Genomic DNA, 21,472 nt, shown 5'->3' on the forward strand with positions numbered 1-21,472 from the left:
TAAAAATATGAGCCATTCTCTTTCTACCTCTGACTCCATCCTAAGGCAATTGTGACAAAGTTATTTGCGTCATTTAATTTACTATTTGACATTGACAGAACTGAGAGTTGCAGTCTTCTGCACTGTTAGATATGCTTTTGTTTTTCTAATTTCTCTTGCAGGCCATTTTGTGTGGCAGACAAACTGATTTGTGGGTGTTCGTTACAGAACAGCAGGAGGCGCTAGAGTCAGATCATAGAGCAGGGAACATGAGCGTCCTGTTTAATTTAGCGGTTCCCTATCTGTGTAATACGTGCAAGGATCTTATGTTTAATTTTTTTAATACTTGTCATCACATTTAAACCATTTATTCCACATTCTCTGTTGTTCCAGTGATAGTAACGTGATCTGTGTTTTTCTGGAAGTTGTAATATGTTCAGCCTTGTGATGATGTTTTAGACAATCAGTTGAGGGTTTCAGCTATTGGAAGTGACTTCAGTTATTGTTCTAAATAACCAAAACATATTTACTTATCTCTTACATACCCCATAGAGTGATTTTATATGAATGTATAGCTAAAATTCATCCATAAAATAATTTAATGTTCCTTGTTTTGATGTTGGTATATGTTCTTTCCTTTAGTTTAATTTATCCAGTGCTTTCATTGTGGAGTGGCTGATTTATTTATTTAAAAAAATATATATATACTTTTTTATGTATTATATTTTAATATTTGTAATAATATTTTAATTTAAAAGTTTAAAAGAAAGCACTTTTTTTTCTTTTTGAAAATATAGCTTTTGTTGACTAAAACCATCATGAAAATTACAGACATGAAATTACAACAGATGTATTTAAGACATGATAAAGAAACCATTTTAAGGAGAGCAAATTAATTGAAAAAACTGGTGAGCACTTGTTAAGCATTTAAACTTACTTTTTAAAGAAAATATTTGACTTAGTTACAATAAGTTGTAATCTGTTAAATGCTTCTTTGCATTTTTAAAAAAAAGAGATGTGGCACAAAAATATTTAAATATTCTTTATTTTATAGTATTTAAAACCATAGCTATAGAGAAATGCAGAGAAGCCTCTGCCTGTCTGATGAACTCCCAACCTGAGGTAAGAAGATAAAAATAAACACTGAGAAAGGCTAATCAGAAATGATTTTTCAGCTTTGTATATGTTTATTTGATGTGGCTATGTCAGATCAAATCAACTCACATATTTCTCAAATTACCGTACACAAGTTTAATAAGTTAAGTTCATGGGTGCTTGCACCACAACAATTTTCTTTTTTCTTTGCTTTTTTTTTTTGCCTACAACACAAACACATGCCACCAAACAAATTCTCACACACTAGATGAAGGCTATTAGTGTTCTTGGGGTGAGCCCTGAGCCTGGGATGGTAGTTTGTGAATCATTCTCTCTGTACATTGTAGCTGGCTTTCCTAATTTATCCCTTCAGACTCTCCAAAACCAGCATCCTTCCCCCTCATGTGACCCTTTTTCTTCCTCCTTCTCTCTTCTTTTCTCTTTGAGGTTTCTGTAAGTCACTGGGAGCGGGAGATACGCTGATGCTATTTGACAGGGAACAGAATGTGTTCAGGACCTTTATGTCTGTCCTCTTTTTAGTAGACACATTGGACAAGCAACTTTTATGAGATGGTTGTGTTGAATCATGATAATTGTGCCATGGCAGAATTTTGCTAGTCGAGGGGCTTTTACAGGTCTCATATAATGCATGTGTATGGGGAACTGAACAAAAACAGAGCGGTCAGATATTAGTTCTAAATGTTCTCACGCACACATTTCATTAGCCCCCTCAGGGAGAAGAAACGCACAGCCTGGGATTTTTTGATGTGTTTTGTTCCGGACGTAAATATCCTGTATATTCGCAGCCCCTCTTGCGGTCTCTGTTATTTGTATTTATTTTGGAGATTTCATTGGTTTTTGAATGTTTCACAACATTATTTTTTATCTTTTTTTTTTTAGATATTATTTTTAAGCCTCGAGAATGCAGTCATTTGATTATTTTTAGGTTGACTTTTTATGTTGTGTCAAAAGTGTAAAACATATTCTAAGTATATCTGATCAATTTAGAAATTAGCACTCTAAATGTCAAAATATGAGTCCTAATTTTTAGGTAGACTGTGCCAAAAAAGTGATTTATGTGTAATGTTCTATTTTTTTATTTGTATTTTAGAATTTGTACTTTAAAGTTTTTTATTTTTTCAGCTTTCACAGCCAAGGTTGAAACCCATTGCTCATTCCTTTGAGCCAAGATGCTGTCACATTCAATAAGCTTCACTGGCTCATCAAATTTGAGCTGACGTTTCCAAGTTATGCTGTGTAATGACCATTTTCTGAGTATTTAGCACAGGGATTTTCATGGCCTGAGAAACTGTTCTTTCTCAGCCTAATACAATGTGCACGTGTCTTTTTGCAGTCCTCAGATTTAGTGTTTTCATAGTGAAACTCTATAATTCTCTAGACCGGCAATGTACACAGTTCTTAGAAAACTTTATATTTTCTGAAACACCATTAACTGTAACTTGGAAAAGTATGATCTTATAATATTTACAAGTACTTTAATCCCTTAGAACATTTTTCCAGTGTAAAAAGTCTTCACTGTCATTGGTGTTATTGCAGACAAAAGAGAAATTCCATGAGAGTGAGTAAATGATGGTAAATGATCATTTTTCCCTCCCTTTTTCTTAAACCGTAAACATGGTAAGTGGTGTTACTGGTTCTCACTAATTTTATTTAAGAGTGACATCACTGAGAAAACGGCATGGCAGCTAATGATAAATTATTATTATTTTTGACTTGATGATTATTTAGTGTGATCTTTAATGAAATCAGATATAAGATAACAGCATGGTTATGGAATGATATATAATTGATGTAACATGGTAGGTTTAATGTGGAATTGATGAGTTTTTTTTTTAAAAATTTTTTTTTTTTTTAGATGGATAAGCCACACATTTTGGGAATGACCCAAAGACAAATGAACCAGATTTCCAGAACTATCCAGAGAGTTGAACAAAACACAACATCAGTGTGAGGTCAGTGTTACAGTATGTGCTAAGTCCAATAAGCTTATATCATAAGCCTTGAAAATTAAATCATAATGCTTTAAAACATGTTTTACATGTGTCAGTTTTTCAAATAAACACACAATTGAGACCTTAAAAGCAGGGGCACACAAAACCCATAAAGCTTGTGATAGCAAGAACTGAGCTTATTCTGTCCAGAATTAGACTAAAATCTCAGACCAGAATAGATGTGGACCTCCTACAGTAATCAGACAAGACCCACACTGAAACACAATTTAAAAAACATATAAATAATACTAATCAATGTAAATTCAAATTCTTAAAAGACAGGACGCTGTGACATGTCCACTGTGATCAGTTGGTCACTTGTCAGTTGGTCACTCCCTCCACAGTGTTCAGTGTTCATTTAGAATTTCTCATGTCTTAGATTAAAGTATGACTGAATAATAAAGATTTGTTAACTCTCTCTCTCCCTTGATGGATGGCAGAAATAAGTGTTTGAGAAGAGGGAAATGTTTCAGTGACAGAGGATGGATATAGATTTGAGTAAGTGTACGCTGGATGTCACACTCACTGTCACATAAAAAAAAAAACACACATTAATACACCAGAAAAACAATGACACACATTTTGAACTGGCTTTAATATTCATCCTCTTGGTGATCAATATTCATAAAATGAAACTAAAGCTACGAACAGTAATGAATGCTACAAGGGGAGTTTAAATGGTCATTGAACATGTTTATACAGCTTTAAAGTTAAATCAAAGTTAATTAAAATTTTCTCTGTAAAAACAGCTGCTGTTCATCTGTGATGTAAGTTACATGAGTTTATACATTTACTGTTAAAAGCTGTAATTTTAAGTAGCCACAGCTGTACATTGTGCCCCCTTCAGCCTCCAATCATGTTAAGTTATAGCTCGGTATGTCCATGCAAAACGAATCAACTGGAGTTTACTGGCAGCAGCAGCATTCCAGGGGCTTTTCCAATCAACAATCGCTGCCTAGTTCTAGTGTTTCTTCAAAACAGAGGGCTGAATTTGAGCCAGCAGGTTTCAGGAGACACAATAGCTCTAAACATGCAAACCCCACCAAAATGTTGCAAACATTGTTTTCTGTTGCTCAAAGATTTATTAAAGAAATTGTTTACAGGCATTGGTTTTTGACAGCCACTGAGAAACTCAAAAGCAGTAGGAGAGAAAACAGTATGTTCTGTCCCTTCAGTTGTTTGGATGAAAATCGAATGCACTGGTTTGTAAACACACAGACGCACGCTTCTGGATAATGTCATCCATAATTGGCCAAATTTGGTTATCTTAACCCCGCTCATTTGAGACATCATTATCTGCCTTGTTATGAAATTGTTAGAACACATCTGCCCGTGACCTCTGAGGAGGTCACTCGCTGGATCGTCGCCACAGTAACTACAGAGCGGAGTGAATGGGGAGCCTCTTGACGTCTCTCAATTTCCTGTGTTTTAAGAAGCTTATCTGGTTTCACACTCTGGATAAAATGCTTGATAGAAGACACCATTCATACAGAGGCAGAACACTCATTTAGAAGGAATACAGGAAATTTACATTAGTAAAAAAAAAGATAGATGCACAAACATTTGCATAGTTCATTGAGAAAGATGATGAAATGTTACATGCAGCACATATACATACTACACAAAAAACACTACTGTAGTACATCTGTCTTTAATTTTTCAGGGTCATTAGGTATGTGTGTGTAATGCTGGATCCTTCCTCCTGGATATGAAGTTTCTCTCTCTCTCGCTTTGCTGTTCACATAGAGTTGCCAGTCAGATGCATTTAAAATGAACACTTTCACCCCTCTCGCTCTCTCTCTCTCTCTCTCTCTCTCTCACAACCTCCATCTCCACCCTCCTTTTCCCAGTGGACATATGAGGACGTAAAAATATTTGAGCAAATCCTACATCTGGTTGGCTGTTTACTCCCTCATATACTTACACACGCAGAGAATTGTCTCCACTTCCAAAATGGAAAAGTCTGCTGGGGGTTAAGCAAGCTTTCTTTGGCTTGGTTTTCAGCGTGAAACGTGTGCCAGGGGTTAAGCGACACCTCGTAGAGACTGAAGACTTTTTGCACAGGAAACTGAAAGGTATGCTGAGCTGCAGAGTGTTGTGGTCATTTTTTCTTGAGTTTTGAACATAATCATGATGGGGTTTTTAAACTTCTAAGATGAAGTTAACTATTAAGTTAAGATTAAGTTAAGATCACTGTGTAAAATTAGAAGCATAGCTATAAAATGTTTAGGGAGATGCATTAACTAAGTGTTCAAACTATTATAATCATCATCTTTTTTATAATTCCAGTAGTAAAAGCCTAAAAAACTAATCAAAAAGAAAACCGTATGATGTCAGTACAGTCTAAAGCATTGTTCTTGTAACATTGCCTTGCATATTATTCCTTTTCTTTTCTGCAATGTATTAGAAATTAGAAAGCCAGACTGCATCTCATTTTACTTGTATATGCACTTCTGGAAGATTAGCTGACAGCTGACATTAGATAGAATTGCGAATTTAAATGTTAATGTCTTTTTTTTTTTAAAGTGCAGAAAAACTCTGGTTAGTTTTGGACTTTGCTGTCTCTCAAAAGGTATAGGAAATTTAATATGAACCAAATATAAAGGAAATAGTTTAGATAGTTTCCAGTGGTTATATTGCAAAAAAAAAAATGCTGAAAATACTTACTTTCTCATTTATTCTATTAGATAACTGCAAGATTTTCCAATGACTTAAACAGAAAACAGTGTGTGTTAACTTGACAGGCGTTAGCGTTCTTGATTAAGAATGTGCCCAAACATTTGAAATATGACTGGGAAATACTTTTCAACCAGCTGTGATCATTTTTTAGGGCGCACAGTTAATCTTAATAAATGACAGTTTAGACTTGAATATGACCAATGAGAAGCATTTTTTCACATTGTATGACAGGCAGAGTAAGCCAGATTCGTAATATATTCAACATTTTAAAGATTTGGTCTTACTTTTCCAATTATCACTATTAACTAACATTTAACTATGATTTTTTTCCCTTAATAAACTCCTAATTTGCTAATTATTAATAATTAGTAATGTAGTTGTTAATAAGTTATGGCCCTTCTGGTAGGATTAAGGGATTTTAAAATATGGTCATGCCACAATGCATTAATATGTGCTTTTTAAGTACTATTAAACAGCCAACATACTATGCATATGCTAGTTAATAGTGGAGAAATGGTCCCTAAACTTTAGCCTACGTGTTACCTAAAAGGTATGCCAGATATTTTATATTACATTTTAGAATTAATAACTACCATTAACTTTATCTAAAAACTTCAAACTGCCAAATATGTTGTCAGTTTCTAGGTTTTGACCTTATGTTACTTAGTCTGATTGTGATATTTGTTTCAGGACCTGTGTGTCTGTGTTGTCCAGTTATGCATACATTACCTGGAAAAATATGAAAAGAATGCCTGGCCTGCTACTTTGTGTCATATACAGTATACTTTTGTGGCGCAGCACTGAATCCCCCAAACACCACAACTGATTACCCAGCCCAATCCGATATGTTCATGTGCCCCCCCGCCTATGATAACAGTAACCAGATGTATTGTGCGCAGCCTGCAGAGAGCTATAAAAACCCACATCTGTGCTGGACCCGAACTCACCAGAGCTATGGTCACACACACACACACACAGTTGCTTTCTCACATTTCTCTCTCACAGATTCTCTTTCTCAGCCTAAGAAGATGTAGAGGAGAAGATGCTACAACCGCGGTGGGATTTTGTTCTGTTTTTATGGCTCGTAATAGACAGACAATAAGGCTGTCCACAACCGTGGGACGAGTTCCATGGAGGGTTTGAACATGTTATGGATAGTCACGCAGACCTTTTCAGCTCACTCATGACATTTTCCCCACTCTTATTTAGTCATTTCTTATTTATTCTGGAAACCTGGGAGATTCAGCCTGTGATTTATAGCCGTTTTTTCTTAGTTTCACAATCTTGCATTTTCCTACTTGAGGGGATAAAAAAGTTTTAGTGAAGGTTTAAGATAAATGGAGCATGATAGATGATTTTGCATTTTATCCCAATGCTACAATAACATGTTTCTTCATTCCTACTTCACATGAGAATTTGCCCTATGACTGCATAAAGCTCTCTGTTTTTTTTTTTTCTCATTTCAGAACTTCAGAACTCTCGTTCCTGAATCATCCTGCATGATCAAAACGCAATGGAAACAGAATCTACCTATAACCTGACTGCACCCGCTGTGTCTTTGTTGCACCACAAACATGACAAACTCATGTGACTACATATCCACCTCAGCTCGCAGTATCAGAAGAAAGTGATCCCCACTTTGTACAGCCTCATTTTCCTGCTAGGGTTTTCTTGGTAACATGCTGGTGGTGTGCGTGTTGTATCACAGTTCAGGCCGAAGGACGGTAGCCAACACGTATTTGTGAATCTAGCAATGTCGGACTTGCTGTTCCTGAGATCTTTGCCATTCTGGGCTGTTTTACTATTCGCTGGATTACAACTGGGTTTTTGGGAAGGTCATGTGTAAGCTTGTGTGGAGGTCTGGTAACACGAATAACCGTACTACGCTAGTATATTTTCATCACCTGTATGAGTGTGGATCGATATCATGCCATCGTCTACCCACTGCACTCCCAGAGCCGCAGGAGCATTTATAGGCCAGATGTGTCAGTCGGCATCATTTGGAATTCAGTTGGGGCGTTGGCTTTTTTTTGACGACATTGCCGACTGTTGTGTTCCGTGCCATACACACTTTTCCCAGTAACAACATTACGGCTTTTGTCATTTATTTCCCCCCCCAGCTCCTATTGGCAAACCGGCCCCAGGGTGTAACTCTTGGAAAGAACACTCTGGGATTGATTCTTCTTGCCATTTGTCGTCATTGCAACCTGCTACAGCCGAATCGCCGTGTGCACCTTCTGGCCACCACAGACTACTTGGAGCAAGACTCCACTCGACTGGTCCAGTGTTGTTGCGTGCACTGCATAGATATGGTGGTCGCAATGTGGTGTATTGGCGTTTTCTTTTTTTCTTTTGTGGTTCCCGTTCCACGTTCTGGCATTTCATCGGAGCTCTGGGGGAGCTGGGTGGGGATTGGGATTGCTGGGTGCTTCAAGCGATCCATAAAAAACTCCTGCCGTTCTTTCCTCTGCCTTGGCTTTTTCCCAACTCTGCCATAAACCCTTTCCTGTACTGTTTTGTGGGAAATCACTTCCAAGAGAAGCTGTGGCAGTTTTACGGGGATATGCTGATGCAGAAAAGAGATTCCATCAGCACGAGACTGTCTTCCTTCTCCAGGAAACTGAGTGACTTTAAAGAAACCGTGCCTATGGAGATTCTTGAGCGTCAGCAGAGCAGCGAGCGTAGTGGACTTCTGGGTGAATCTCCCCTTTACATACTATTATTATAACTGCAGAGCACCGTGTCAGTGTCAGTCAAGTGCTTTTCCAGGCACTGCCACTTGTTTGGGACAATCAGTTCAGATGTTGTTGTTGGTTGCTATAATTGTGGTTTGTGTCACTGTGTCTTGTTTCTAACTTACACAATGATTGTGATTAGCATCCAGCATCTATAAACATAACACCTTATTGGTCTACATGAAACAATGTGTAGAGATATAGCCCACATATTATTCTTTGATCAGACTTTACTCAGGATGAGGATTTGCTGATTTTTCTGCACAAAAACAGATAAAAAAAATTAAAAAATACATTAAATAAAGGTTTCTGATTACAGCTGTACAGTCTTAATATTTGGGATTACTGGTAAATCAGAGTTGTAAAAATAAACACTCAAATGTTAGATAATGTTTATCATGTCCTTTAATATGGCTGAAAAGACTTAAAACTCTATCTGTTAAATGTAATATACACACAGTCACAAAAATGCAGCGATGAGAGCTGTTAAAATTATAAATCATTGTAAATTGTTTTTTGTATTATAATTCTACGTTATAATGGGGGCATCATCAATAAATGATGTTTGCAAGTACACAACTTTAGCGTTTTGTTCTGTGATTTTACTATCTATCTGACAATATATATTCTGTCTGTCTGTCTGTCTGTAATCAACATGATGAGGCTAAGACTTTCATCTGAAACTATGAACTTCTGACTGAAAGAGGTGTGCTTTTAAAAATAAAATCACAGGTGAATTTTATTCTTAAATCGGTTCCTATGTGCATCAAAAAAAAAACAGCATAGTGTTTAGCTACTTTATTCCCAGTCTGCATTAGCAGACAGCTATAAAATATAGTTACTATAGTTACTATAAAAAACAACCTTATTTCACAGCATATGCTGGCCCATCAGCTGGACGACATCACTTGTCCTAATTTTCCTTTCGCATTAACATTCTGCCGAGCTCCAAACCTCTTGATTGTTCCTGTTAAACACCAACAACATCATGACCAGCCGTTATTTGAATTGCTTCTTGCTTTGTTGAGTCCTGCTTGTATCTATAGCCCTGCATTACCAGATATTAAGACTAGATCCTTGAAGCAGCGCACTCCACACTAGAACAGATGCAGATTAACACACCTTTCAAGTCAATGTAGGCGTCATCTAATAGTTCTTCAGTTCTTCCGGGAATCTGGAAGAACCTGCTTAAAGTGTCTGTCCCCCCTTTGAGAGGGTTTAGCAATAGTTCAGAAGTACAGTATAGTACATATTTCTCATTTTGATTTTCTAAGATCCACCATTCCCTGGAGAGGCACAGTGCTGCACACCATTCCCTTTAATGTTTTTTCTCATGTTCCTTTTTGCATTTCAGGAATTCTGTTTGTTGTCTTGCTATTTAATTCTTATCATTTGCCTCCAGTGATGCAAGGTCTTCCCTAAACCTCCCAGTCTCAGAAGAAATGACCAGACATCAGTGTCCCTCATCTGTTAATACTTATTTCAGTTTCTTTATAAAGGCAAGAACAAGATTTTTAGACCTTTTCCACTTTGATGAAGCATTCAGGGGAAGGACATTTTTAGACTGATGAAAAATGTTGATAAAGAGAAGCCAGGGTGGTGGTTGCATAATAGTTAAGAATCTGGACACGTATGTATAAAATTTATCTTGACGATCAGGTTTGTATCGTTTTATCAACTCCATATCATATAATCAATACATATCTTTGTGGGAAAGTGTGTGTGTCTCTGCTCTCTTTGCTGCCATAATGTTTTTACTCCTAATAGGTTAGGATACCTCTTTAGAAATCTTTAATAATTTAGAAGCTTTGAGTCCCAATCTTAAACACTTAGGAACCTTTATAATCACACTTTAAGTCTAGCAATGAGTAAAATTACTTAGAAATTTTTGACACATAAGACAGTAAAATTTTACTCTGAGCGGGTTATACATATGGCCAATGGTCTCTTGATGCAAAGGTTTCAGGTTCAGGTCATAATAATTTTTTCCTAGCCTCACAGCTCCATCACCATGTGCCCTGCAGCCTAGCATTGAGCTGGTGATCCTCACACCTACTATTAATGCACTTAAAATCTGCCTTCAAAGACAACTCCTGCATGACAGTGTTAAGAACAACTGCACTAGAGCATCATGAAAAATATCCCATCTATGGATATGCTGTCCTTATAACTATTCCAAAAATGAGCCAAAAGTATATTTTCTATACACTACTCTAAAAAATTGCCGGGTTAAATACAACCCAGTACTGGGGTGAAATCTGGACAAACCCAGCAACTTCATTTTTTAGGTGTATTATTAATCTTTTTGAATCTGACTGTGAAATTGAGTATGAGGCTACTAATTATAGATGTTTAGATCTGAAGAATGACATCCAGAATCAGCCAGCTGGAATTTGGCCATATGAGCCTCAAACTACAGATACTTTCTGGACCGTGTGTGTGTGTGTGTGTGTGTGTACATCCAGAATTTGTTGTGTTCTGTTGACTGATTAAAGGAAAACCTATCTAATACATTTATTGCTGCAGGTATTCTGTTCCAAGCCAATACACATAACACAATGAATTTTGTACCTATGACAGTCTGTAAAAAACTTTAAGAGATCAGAGGGTCTTCGGTGCACCCCATTTGTCTCACTTTGTCATTGTTTCAACAGCAGAAAAGAGAACACGGTGTCCTGAACACTCATACTGTAAGCTGGACTGCAGACAAAGACCATGCATACACACAAACATTATTAGCTTACATCAAGGAAACAAATTCAAAGTTCAGTGAAGGTGAGCTATGTTTAGTTGTATGTGTCTTTTGTTGTTGTTGGGGGTGGGGGGTGGTAGGTATGCATGAGAGGTGTGTGTTTGTGTGTTCATATGTAGTGGTTGCAGTCTGGCAAGTTTTAAATCACTTTCACAGACTAAACTGCCCCAGTTTTCCACAAGCAGGTAAGAACCTCAAGCTTAAATGCTCTTGTGAAAATGACTGCATAATGGTATCTGTTTTTTAACTCTTTAGGTTGAACATTGGGTCTTCACGTTTTTTTGTACTGAGTGAGTTTGGATTACGTAGCAGGGGGTTCTTCTCTCTTACTGTGATCAATGACAATTTAACAAAACAAGCAATGAAGATTATTTCACTATTCCATGAAGTGAGGAAGTTGGTGGACATCCTGCCATTATGTTAGAAACTAAGCGATACGTGTGTGATGTTGTGCTTTTTGATCCTGGAATGTTTGAGGAGGACATGGCTTTTTAAGTGAAAGTGACGTGACATTCAGCCAAGTATGGTGACCCATACTCAGAATGCGTGCTCTGCATTTACCCATCGAAGTGCACACACACAGAGCAGTGAACACACACACACACTGTGAACACAGACCTGGAGCAGTGGGCAGCCATTTTATGCTGCGGCGCCCGGGGAGCAGTTGGGGGTTCGGTGCCTTGCTCAAGGGCACCTAAGTCGTGGTATTGAAGGTGGAGAGAGAACTGTACATGCACTCCCCCCCCACCCACAATTCCTGCCGGCCCGAGACTCGAACTCACAACCCTTCGATTGGGAGTCCGACTCTCTAACCATTAGGCCACGACTTCCCCCTCTTTTATGAGTGTGCTTAGACAAAAATGAAAATATCTTCAATAATATAGTCAGAAACTGACATTTGAAGTGCACTAGTACTATTTCAAAGGCTCATAAATCAGCCAAATTATTACATCTAATACTATCAACAGATTTGGGTTAGGTTTAGGGACAAAGTCGATATAAAAATCTTTTGCACACACGTTTTCATCTGTCCGTCCAAATATACATGAGACAATTGGTTATTTATCATAAACCGCTGGATTTTGAAGCATGCAAACAATGCCAAGGTCAGAGGCATTCATGTGATATCACAAAAATTGGACTGGTATGATTTCAGTCAGGCTAAAAGCATTTCTATGACATTTAATAAGAAAAAAGTATTGTTTTAGTTTGACTGAAATCAAAACTCTTACAATGAATGCAAGAAACATTAGTCAAGGACCTTTAAACAGAACAGATCCTTTCAGATTGCTGGCACTAAAAGCCAGGACACCAATGAGGGAAATATTGGAATATACAGCTGCATATCACTGTGATATCATATAATTAGCTCTATAAAGCATGTGCATGAGAAAACCTAAGCATTCCACAAACACGCAAGATCTTACAGACAGTTTTCTCATCACTCTTGTGTCTGTGTTGCTGTGTTTTATGACCTGTTCTTCCTCTTTGCCATTGTCCTGAATGTCTTCCATCTCATTTATTTTTAGATATTTATGTCTTCACCACTTAAGTGCTAAAGGACTAATGCATCCCCAACACAATGCAATTACCATGTCAAGTGCAATTCCAAACAGTGCATAAAGAGAATGCCGAAAAAAATATTCACAGCACATTGTATTGTGTATCAGCATCAGAGTTTCTGTTCTAGATGGCATGCTAGATAACACACACATGCAGAGAAAAAAAAATGTGGCTGTGCTGCATTTTTCTGCAGTATGTGCATTCATCATCTTTGGGCAGTACAGGAGCCTGATTGCGTCAATCTCAAAACCTGTTCTAAAGATTATATCAAATCTGTAATAATAATGAACAACTGGCACTAATAAAATGAGCATATCAAAAATATACTGTACTTATGGTAATAAATAATAACAGAAAGAGAGATAGAAAAACTGAAGCTGTGCTATATAAGTATATCTGCAACGTTCAGTTTTCATGTTATTTCTAATTATAGGCCTGACTGAAGAGAGAGGATCTTGCCATGTCCACTGGTACACACAGACAGACACACACACACACACACACACCCACACACACACACACACACACACACACACACACACACACACACACACACACAACAAAATAACACACACACACACACACACACTCTAATGGTTTTCTATGATTGTAGAGATGTTACCCAGGGACTAGGGCCGTATTCCAGGCGACAAAGGTCGAACCCATCTGAAACAAGATGGAAGCTGGATCAACAGATCTACAAAATGTGAGGACTACACACTGTCAGATGTAAAAGCAAGGTAAATGAAGGTTTTCACTGTCATCTGCTGGCTGTGAGCGGTATCTAGTATCAACCGCCAAGGTCTTTCTCATGTTTGCTTGAACTCTTCAATTTATTTCACTTTTTACTCTCTAACAGTAAACCAATAAAGCAAGGAAAACCTAAAAATGTTTCATCACCTGAAAGCAGTTCGGTCTCTTCCTCCGTCATGCCATGTGCAGAGAGTACCACCACCTCCTCCAGCCTGGACTCGTCCACACCCCCTCAAAGCTCTTATGTCGTGTCAGCCTTAAGGAAGTTTGAGTGAGAGCTTTTCTTATTTTCTTTGTGTGTGATTCCTGTATTCATTGTTTCTACATTCAATATACTGCATTCAATTACATTTCATTAAGGACAATCAGATGCTTCATAATTATTCTGAATGTGTTCCAGTGTACATCCTGTCCTTGAGGACTCCATGAGACCACATGTAGAGGATGAAGTGGAGACATCCTCCCATAGCCAAGCCACAGAGCAACCACTGAAGACCACCAGCAGATGCTTCTGTAAAGGACATAGTGGAAAAACCAATCGCTATACCTGAAGACGAACCATTGAAGACACATGCAGATGTTTCTGTAAAGGACATAATGGAGAAACCTACAAATAAACCTGTAGAGGAACCAATGAAGATGCATGCAGACGCTCCTAAATTGGCTGTAGTGGAGAAACCTATAGAGGAAACCATTGAAGACACTGCAGACACTCCTAAAACAGGACGTAGTGGAGAAACCTGTTTTAAAGAAACCATTGAAGACACATGCAGACACTCCTAAAAATGTGCGTAGTGGAGAATATAATTAAACCTGTAGAGGAACCATTGAAGACACCTACAGATGTTCCTGTAAAGAACATAGTGGAGAAACCTGCAGAGAGACACACCAGAGACTGTAGAGGGAACAAGGAAGAGACACCTGTAGATGGAGCTTCAACAAATCAAACACAATCCAGTGGAGTGCTGCAGGAGAAAACAGTCCAAAACCCTACATGAGAACCCCAGCAAAGCCTTCACTGACTACAGAGAATAAAGAGGATGATACAGTTGAACAAGTCTCAATAAGCACATGCACCTGTAGTAGAGGCTCTCCTCGAACCCAGACAGGTAGAAAACCAGCCTACAAGTGAACATGGGGAACTTTCACTAGTATCTGCTCTCTGGAAACTCCAACTACAGAGTCATCAACTAGATCAACTACAGAACCAACCGAAGAACCCCGTGTGGCAGCCCTGGAAGAGAACCACAGACTGAACAGTCAAGCTCAATTGAAGTAAGTCACTTATAAGACACATTTATTTAGATATGATGTCTGTGGACTTCTTTGAGTAGGTGTTATGATATTTTGAACATTAAAATGTGTAATTAAAGGACCCACAAAATATTAACACAGTAAGTATATAGTTTATTAGCTAAATTCAGTTATGCAAACACACAGAAACATCAACACTGTAAAATTAAGTGTGACCTGTCTAAATACCTTCATTTATTTTTACAATAAAGTTTACAGATATAATATTTAACACAGTTCCGTTCTTAATAAGTCATGTGTGTATCTGTGTATGTCTCTCTTTGCAGTGTCAGAGGTAAAACCATGTGTTCCTTCTGCAAGCTGCCCATATAGATGGAAATGTGAAAATCTCCATCAACATTCCTTCCATTTGCTGCCATCCGGATTGTTTAAAGGTTTACTTTTTTAAATCGTTTCTTTTCTTCCTCTGTACTCAGGCTCAGAAGTCAGAGTCTTGTCTTATATTTCCACATGGTATAGAGGTTTTTTGGTGATCTGATCACAGGTGGTCAGTGCTCAATACAGGTGTTAACAAGGTCAAAAAACATTTTGTGATGGGAACATTGAAACCTACAGAAGGCCAAGACATTTGTTATTATTAATTTTGTTTTCTTGTGCTTGCAGCTCAAAGGGATATTTCGTTTACTCGCCCTCAAGTGCTTCCAAACCTGCATGAGTTTTCTTCTGCTGAGCACAAAAGAAGATATTTTGAAGAATGTTGGCAACCAAACAGTTGATGGCAGCCCACTGTTTCCACAGTATGGAAAAAATAGTATGGAAGTCAATGGCTATCATCAAATGTCTGCTTACCATCATTCTTCAAAATATTCATCATACTCAAAAATCATTAGAATAGCAAGCAGTACTAGACAAATGCTGTTGTTTTTCAGCAAAATTTGTTTTTTCAATAGTTTTGGTTTTTGTTCAGAGAGCTCCTTTTCAAAAAGCTACCCTGTTAGAATAAAAAAATTAATCTTTTTTTTTTTTTTTTGGAATGAATGTACACATGCTAATATGCTTTGAAAATAATAATCAAATCAAATCAGTCACAGCAGTTTTTTTTTTTTTTTCAGAGATGGTCTGTTGTAACCTAAACATTTTACTTGTGTATTTGACTTTTTCAATGGTCTAAAAGAAAATCTCAAGCGACGCATGTTAATAGCAGGTGGAAAAATGTGAAAATGCCTATGCTTGGAAGCAAGGCCCAAAATTAACTTTTCGATCACATCTGCCAATGCCTTTATGTTTTATTTGGCCTTGGAACTTTTTCTTTATTTTCTTTGAGAATAAGATGTGCCGCAGCATGGTGAGTAAAGCTGTGTCTCTCTGTGTGTGTTTTAGTGTAATGGTTGCAGCAGTCCTCTGGGCGATCTCTCTTCATCTATGGTAGCCACTATGCTGGGAAAATCCTCTGCGAGAGAAATGCTTTGATCGAATCTTCCAGCTCTGATGACTCATCCTACTGCAACCTACTCCACTACAACTCATCACCATAACACCCAAGCCACATCTCAGGTTCTACCAGCAAGTTTCCTGTAATTAAGCACTAATTAAAAAAAAAAAAAAAAAAAAAAAAAAAAAATTCAGTCTTTATCAGTAGAGGATCTGCTGTCGTAGGTTTATTGCACATAAATTCAACAACATTTTTCAGTAAATGGTCATGCTGTGTGTGCATGTCTTCCTATATACTAACAAAATTCCCCATGAGGTTTAATAGGTTTTAATTATTTCTCTTTCTGATCAATATATTCCTTGTTTTCTTCTAACAAGTCACTGTTTCAAAATGTAAAATAAAGCTTAAAGGAGAAGTTCGACTTCAGAATGAAAATTTCCTGATAATTTACTTATCCCTATGTCATCCAAGATGTTCACTTCTTTCTTTCTTCAGTCGAAAATAAAATTAAGATTTTTTTTTTTTTAAGTGAAAAAATTCCAAGGATTTTTTCTCCATAAAGGCTAGTGGACTACAAATGGGGATCAACGTGTTGAAGGTCCAAATAACAGTTGAATCCATCTGAAGAAAAGTATTATCTAGTAAAACTGATCAGTCAAGAAAAATAAAAAAATTTACATACTTTTAACCACAAATGCTCATCTTGCACTAGCTCGACCTCACGCATTACATAATCACGCATGTGTGATGTAGGCGGAAGTAGTGACGCAGTGTTTACAAAGCGAACGTGCAAAGAAAGTCTTTACAAACTTTATAAAAAAAGGTTCAAAAACGATGTTGTATGATTTTGAAGTTTGAGGAGAAAATGAGGTGGAGTTTTTCACCCTTTTAACCGAAAAGACAGACAAAGAACTAACTGTTCGTGACTTTTCCACAATGCATGGTCATGGATGCACATAACAGAGCTAGTGCAAAACACAAGCATTTGTGGTTAAAAAGTATGTAAAAAGAAAACGATCGTTTCAGAAGATAAGACCCTTATTCCTTTATATGGAGAAAATTCCTGGAACTTTTTCCTCAAAAAAAAAAACTTCAATTCTATCACTCAAGAAAGAAAGACATGAATATCTTGGGTGAGTAAATTATCATTGCGAGGAAATTTTCATTCAGGAAGTGAACTTCTCCTTTAAACTTATCCGTTTTTAAATGCCTGTATCTTTGAGACAATTGACAACACTGATCCTCCGTTTTCATTAAAGTTTATTCAACACACAGTTTATGTAAATTCAACTTTAGTCTGAATTCTGCATGTTTTATTAATCTTTACAGTTATCAATCTATCAGTCTTACTGTAGAAATAATTTTTAGTTTTCTGAAGCCAGTAAGTGAAAAAAAAAAAAAAACATCAGTTCCTTTGATAGAGCACCATCATTGATCAGGTTCAGCATATTGCCGCAGTTAGTCAAAATATACAACAAATACACCCACAAACATAAAATCACACAGAAGAATGTCTGTAAATACTGAATTCAAACTGACACAAAGAAAGCTGTTCACTACAGTGCTGTTTCTCCATGTGTGTCACACAATAAAACACCCACATCTGATCTGACTGAGGAGAAAACAACACACTCAAACTCTCTTAAAAAGATGGAATGTGTGAGAGAGAGATGAGAGAGGCTAAATCCTGGCAAACCGCAAGGCATTAATAACACCATGAAGCACATTGAATACAATCATTAAAATGAATAAATGGCCATGAGAGTATATAATAATGTGTGCAGCAAAGACAGAGAGAGAGGAGACAAATGAAGAAATACAGAAGTTAGATTCCACTCCTCCAGAGATCCACTGTACAGTAGTTTTATGTGTAGTGCTTCAATGAATTGTTGTATTTTCATTGGTAAATCTACCTAAGTGTAGTTTATACTAATTTGTCTCATGAAAACCAGTGGTTTTGTGCTCTGTATGATAGAACTCTGCAGGGGCTTCATGGAGATCTTTTTGCGTTTTCCTCACCGGCCACAGTGATGACACCACTGAAACTGCTGCCACAGATGACAGGAAAGCAAGCCTAGTAACGTATTCCCCTTCCTTCCGAGAAACCTTAGAATGGCGTAGTTGTAGGTGGTGGCAACCACGTAAACGAAACTAGGAAAAAAGGAGGAAGAAACAACACGTCTGCTGTTTTCCTCTGCAAAAGGATGAGCTCTTGTGGTATGAGTGTTTATATCCTGTTGAGACTTTACTATAAACATTAGGCAAGAAATGCAATTCCAGCAATAGCACATTAATTATTTATTTACAGTCTTGTCCAAAGCAGCGTACAGCCCTTATATTGTAGAGGAACAATACCCCTGGAGCAACCGGGGCTTTAGTTCCTTGTATAGTAATGCATAGTATTTGCATAACTAAAAAAAAAGGTTGTGTAATTTGTTATTTCATAGCAATATGCATAGCTATCGAAACTCTTATATCATTAAGTTAGCACAAGCACATTTAAAAAAAAAAGAAATGTGATTATACTGTTACATATAGTATACTTTTCAGAATTAAGACTAAAAGAATGAAATTCAGTCAGTGTAAATCTCTAGCAGCATTTGTTTTCAGATGGGCACATATCTAATGCAAATGTAACTAAGACTATTAAGTGTAGCTTATGTGTCCAAATAATTTTGGGTATTAAATGCTTGTATCAGTCTCACTGTGCTCCTCGCATGACAGAGAAAGCTCTGGTTGCTCATAGTGGTTGTCTTTAGATCAAGCCTGAGAAATGACTGCTGCCAAATATACAGGAAAAGGGAGTAGAGACGCTGGGGATCTGTCAGTAGCAGAGAGGTCAGTTACTGACTGTTAAACTAAACATTCCCCTGCTGTACTTCCGTCATTAATTTCATGCTCTGCACTCTGACGTCAAAGAATTAAGTGCAAATAAAATCCCAGGGATTTGAATTCAGTGGCAGTGGGAAGTTTGTCAATAGGCGCAGAAAATATAAATTAATGTGTAAATATAATAATCAATAAATGTACATTATTCCATTCTAAGTGATTGTCAAGATGCATCACCACCACTGTCAACTGTAATTTTTAAAATCATTAAAACCGTTCAAATAATAAAGATTGCTGAGGTGAACTTGCTGCTTTCCAAAATACAAAGCAATAAGCCTCTGGAAGAAGGCCACTATAACCTTACACAAAATCTTCTACAGTTACTATAAATGACTTCACAGATGTAAAACATTAGATCACTAACCAGGGCAAGAAGGGGTGATTCCGGCTCCAGCGAATGCACAGATGTAAAGGTCATAGGTCACATAGAACTGGGAAACATAAAAAGGGACATAAGAGACATGATCTCTTGAAACTCTGAGCATGTGCGTGTGTCTAGGATAATTAACATCTAACCTCTGGTGTTTTGCAGATGCTTGCCAGTGTGTTTCCACAAACAATCCCCGGCACAGCATTCCAGGGAAGAAACCCTATAAAGAACAACACAGACATCATGATTGTGAGCACACACAAGCATATGTACAGATGAAAGGTGCAGACCTACCATACATCCTTGCATCCATGCAGACCCATTGCTTGCTGGTTGAACATGGTGGTTTCCGACAGAATGTTGACTTTGTGACAGGAGCTTTCATATTAATGAAGAAGAGCAAAGGAATGGCTGTGAAGCCAAAGACAACCAGCCAGATCACGGCGAGCACGTACGTCAGGATTATGAACTGGAACAAGAGAAACAGCTAATTAGATCAATGGCAACATAACAGGCATGGACACTGCAAACTATATAAGAAAGTACAGTAAGTAAAACTTGATTATATCAACAACTGTTTACTGCTTTACACAAGAAATATACATATATGGTCATAAATGTTCACATGCATATATTAGATATGGAAGGAGATACAAAATAAAAAAAATAAAACTGACTTTATAAAATAGCTGACTAAACCAACTGCTCACAGGTTATCAGGGCACAACCAAGAAAGTTGCTTTCGGATGATCTAGCTGGAGTATATATCAGAATTCCCATACTTTCTGAACTTTTCCAGTCATTTATGATGATGGAATAAGTCGTTTCAAAATCATTTTATAGAGATCACATTTACAGAGAGTAATTTCATACTGCATAAATACTTTAGAACTGAGCTTAACTGAAAAAGCATACTGTCTATTGAATTTCCCATAGTTCTCCATGACTTGGATGACATGAGGTTTTAATAATTTTAATAATTATTATCAATTAATGTTATATTATAAAATTAATATTATAATATGGGCTTATAATAATTAGCTTATAATAACATTTAAATACAAATTATTTTAAAAAGTATTTAACTGTTGACTTTTTTTTTTTTTTCAGGCCAAGAAATCACATTTTTGAAATTTGTAAGTTTTCCATATCCTAATATTTCATTATCAAAAAAGATGTGAAAGGACCAAATGTCCCCACAAGGATAGTAAAACCTGAAATTTTTGACATTGTGGGGACTGGCCTGCGGTCCCCATGATGGGAAGAAAATTATTAAAAATAGTAAATGATGTTTATCTGAAAGTGTAACAATGCAAACAGGTTTTCTTTAAGGGGTAGGCTTAGGGTTAGGGGATAGAACATATTGTTTGGTCAATATAAAAGTAATAGAAGTCTATGGAAAGTACCCCCCCACACACTCACAGTCAGGCTGAGGCAGCGCCCAAACTTAGTGCTCCCTGAATTCTCCAAATGTCTGCTTTACTGCACTGGTGGTGTAAAAACCTTCAGCCAAAAGCAACAATCCATAGAGGAAAAAGAAGGAGGCCAGAACCGTAGATCACATACTGGAAATTTTTATACTGAAACCACAAAAATATAGAATAAATAACACATGCAAACAATTCATAAGACAAATTAGAACAAACTATAGCCTACTTAAGAAACACTGATTAATGAAAAAAAGCAATTCTGTTCTCCACATTATGTACAGTACTATACATAAGCCACCAAAAAAAAGGCAATAACTCACAAGTCTGCCAGCACAATGAATCCTGGACGTCCCTGGCCAAAGTAGAGGCTCTATGAGTGTACGTGTGGAGTGAGTGCCTCATGTCCTCCCCCGCAGAAGAGCGCCACACCGGTGTAGCAGAGCAGGGTGGCCAGTAGGCTGGTGTAGGGCACGGCGCCCAGGCAGCGGATGCAGCAGTCATAGCAACCTGTAGGTGAGTAATATATCAA

General features: G+C 37.3%; 2 pseudogenes; one reads left to right on the forward strand and one right to left on the reverse strand.

Annotated features, from left to right (window-relative positions):
• The first annotated feature begins 7,231 nt into the window (after window positions 1-7,231).
• LOC122144192 lies at window positions 7,232-9,922 on the forward strand (annotated as a pseudogene).
• Window positions 9,923-19,332: 9,410 nt separating this feature from the next.
• LOC122144193 lies at window positions 19,333-21,234 on the reverse strand (annotated as a pseudogene).
• Between the last annotated feature and the right edge of the window lie 238 nt (window positions 21,235-21,472).

This window comes from Cyprinus carpio, unplaced genomic scaffold, assembly GCF_018340385.1.
Source record: "Cyprinus carpio isolate SPL01 unplaced genomic scaffold, ASM1834038v1 S000006615, whole genome shotgun sequence".
Classification (NCBI taxonomy): Eukaryota; Metazoa; Chordata; class Actinopteri; order Cypriniformes; family Cyprinidae; genus Cyprinus; species Cyprinus carpio.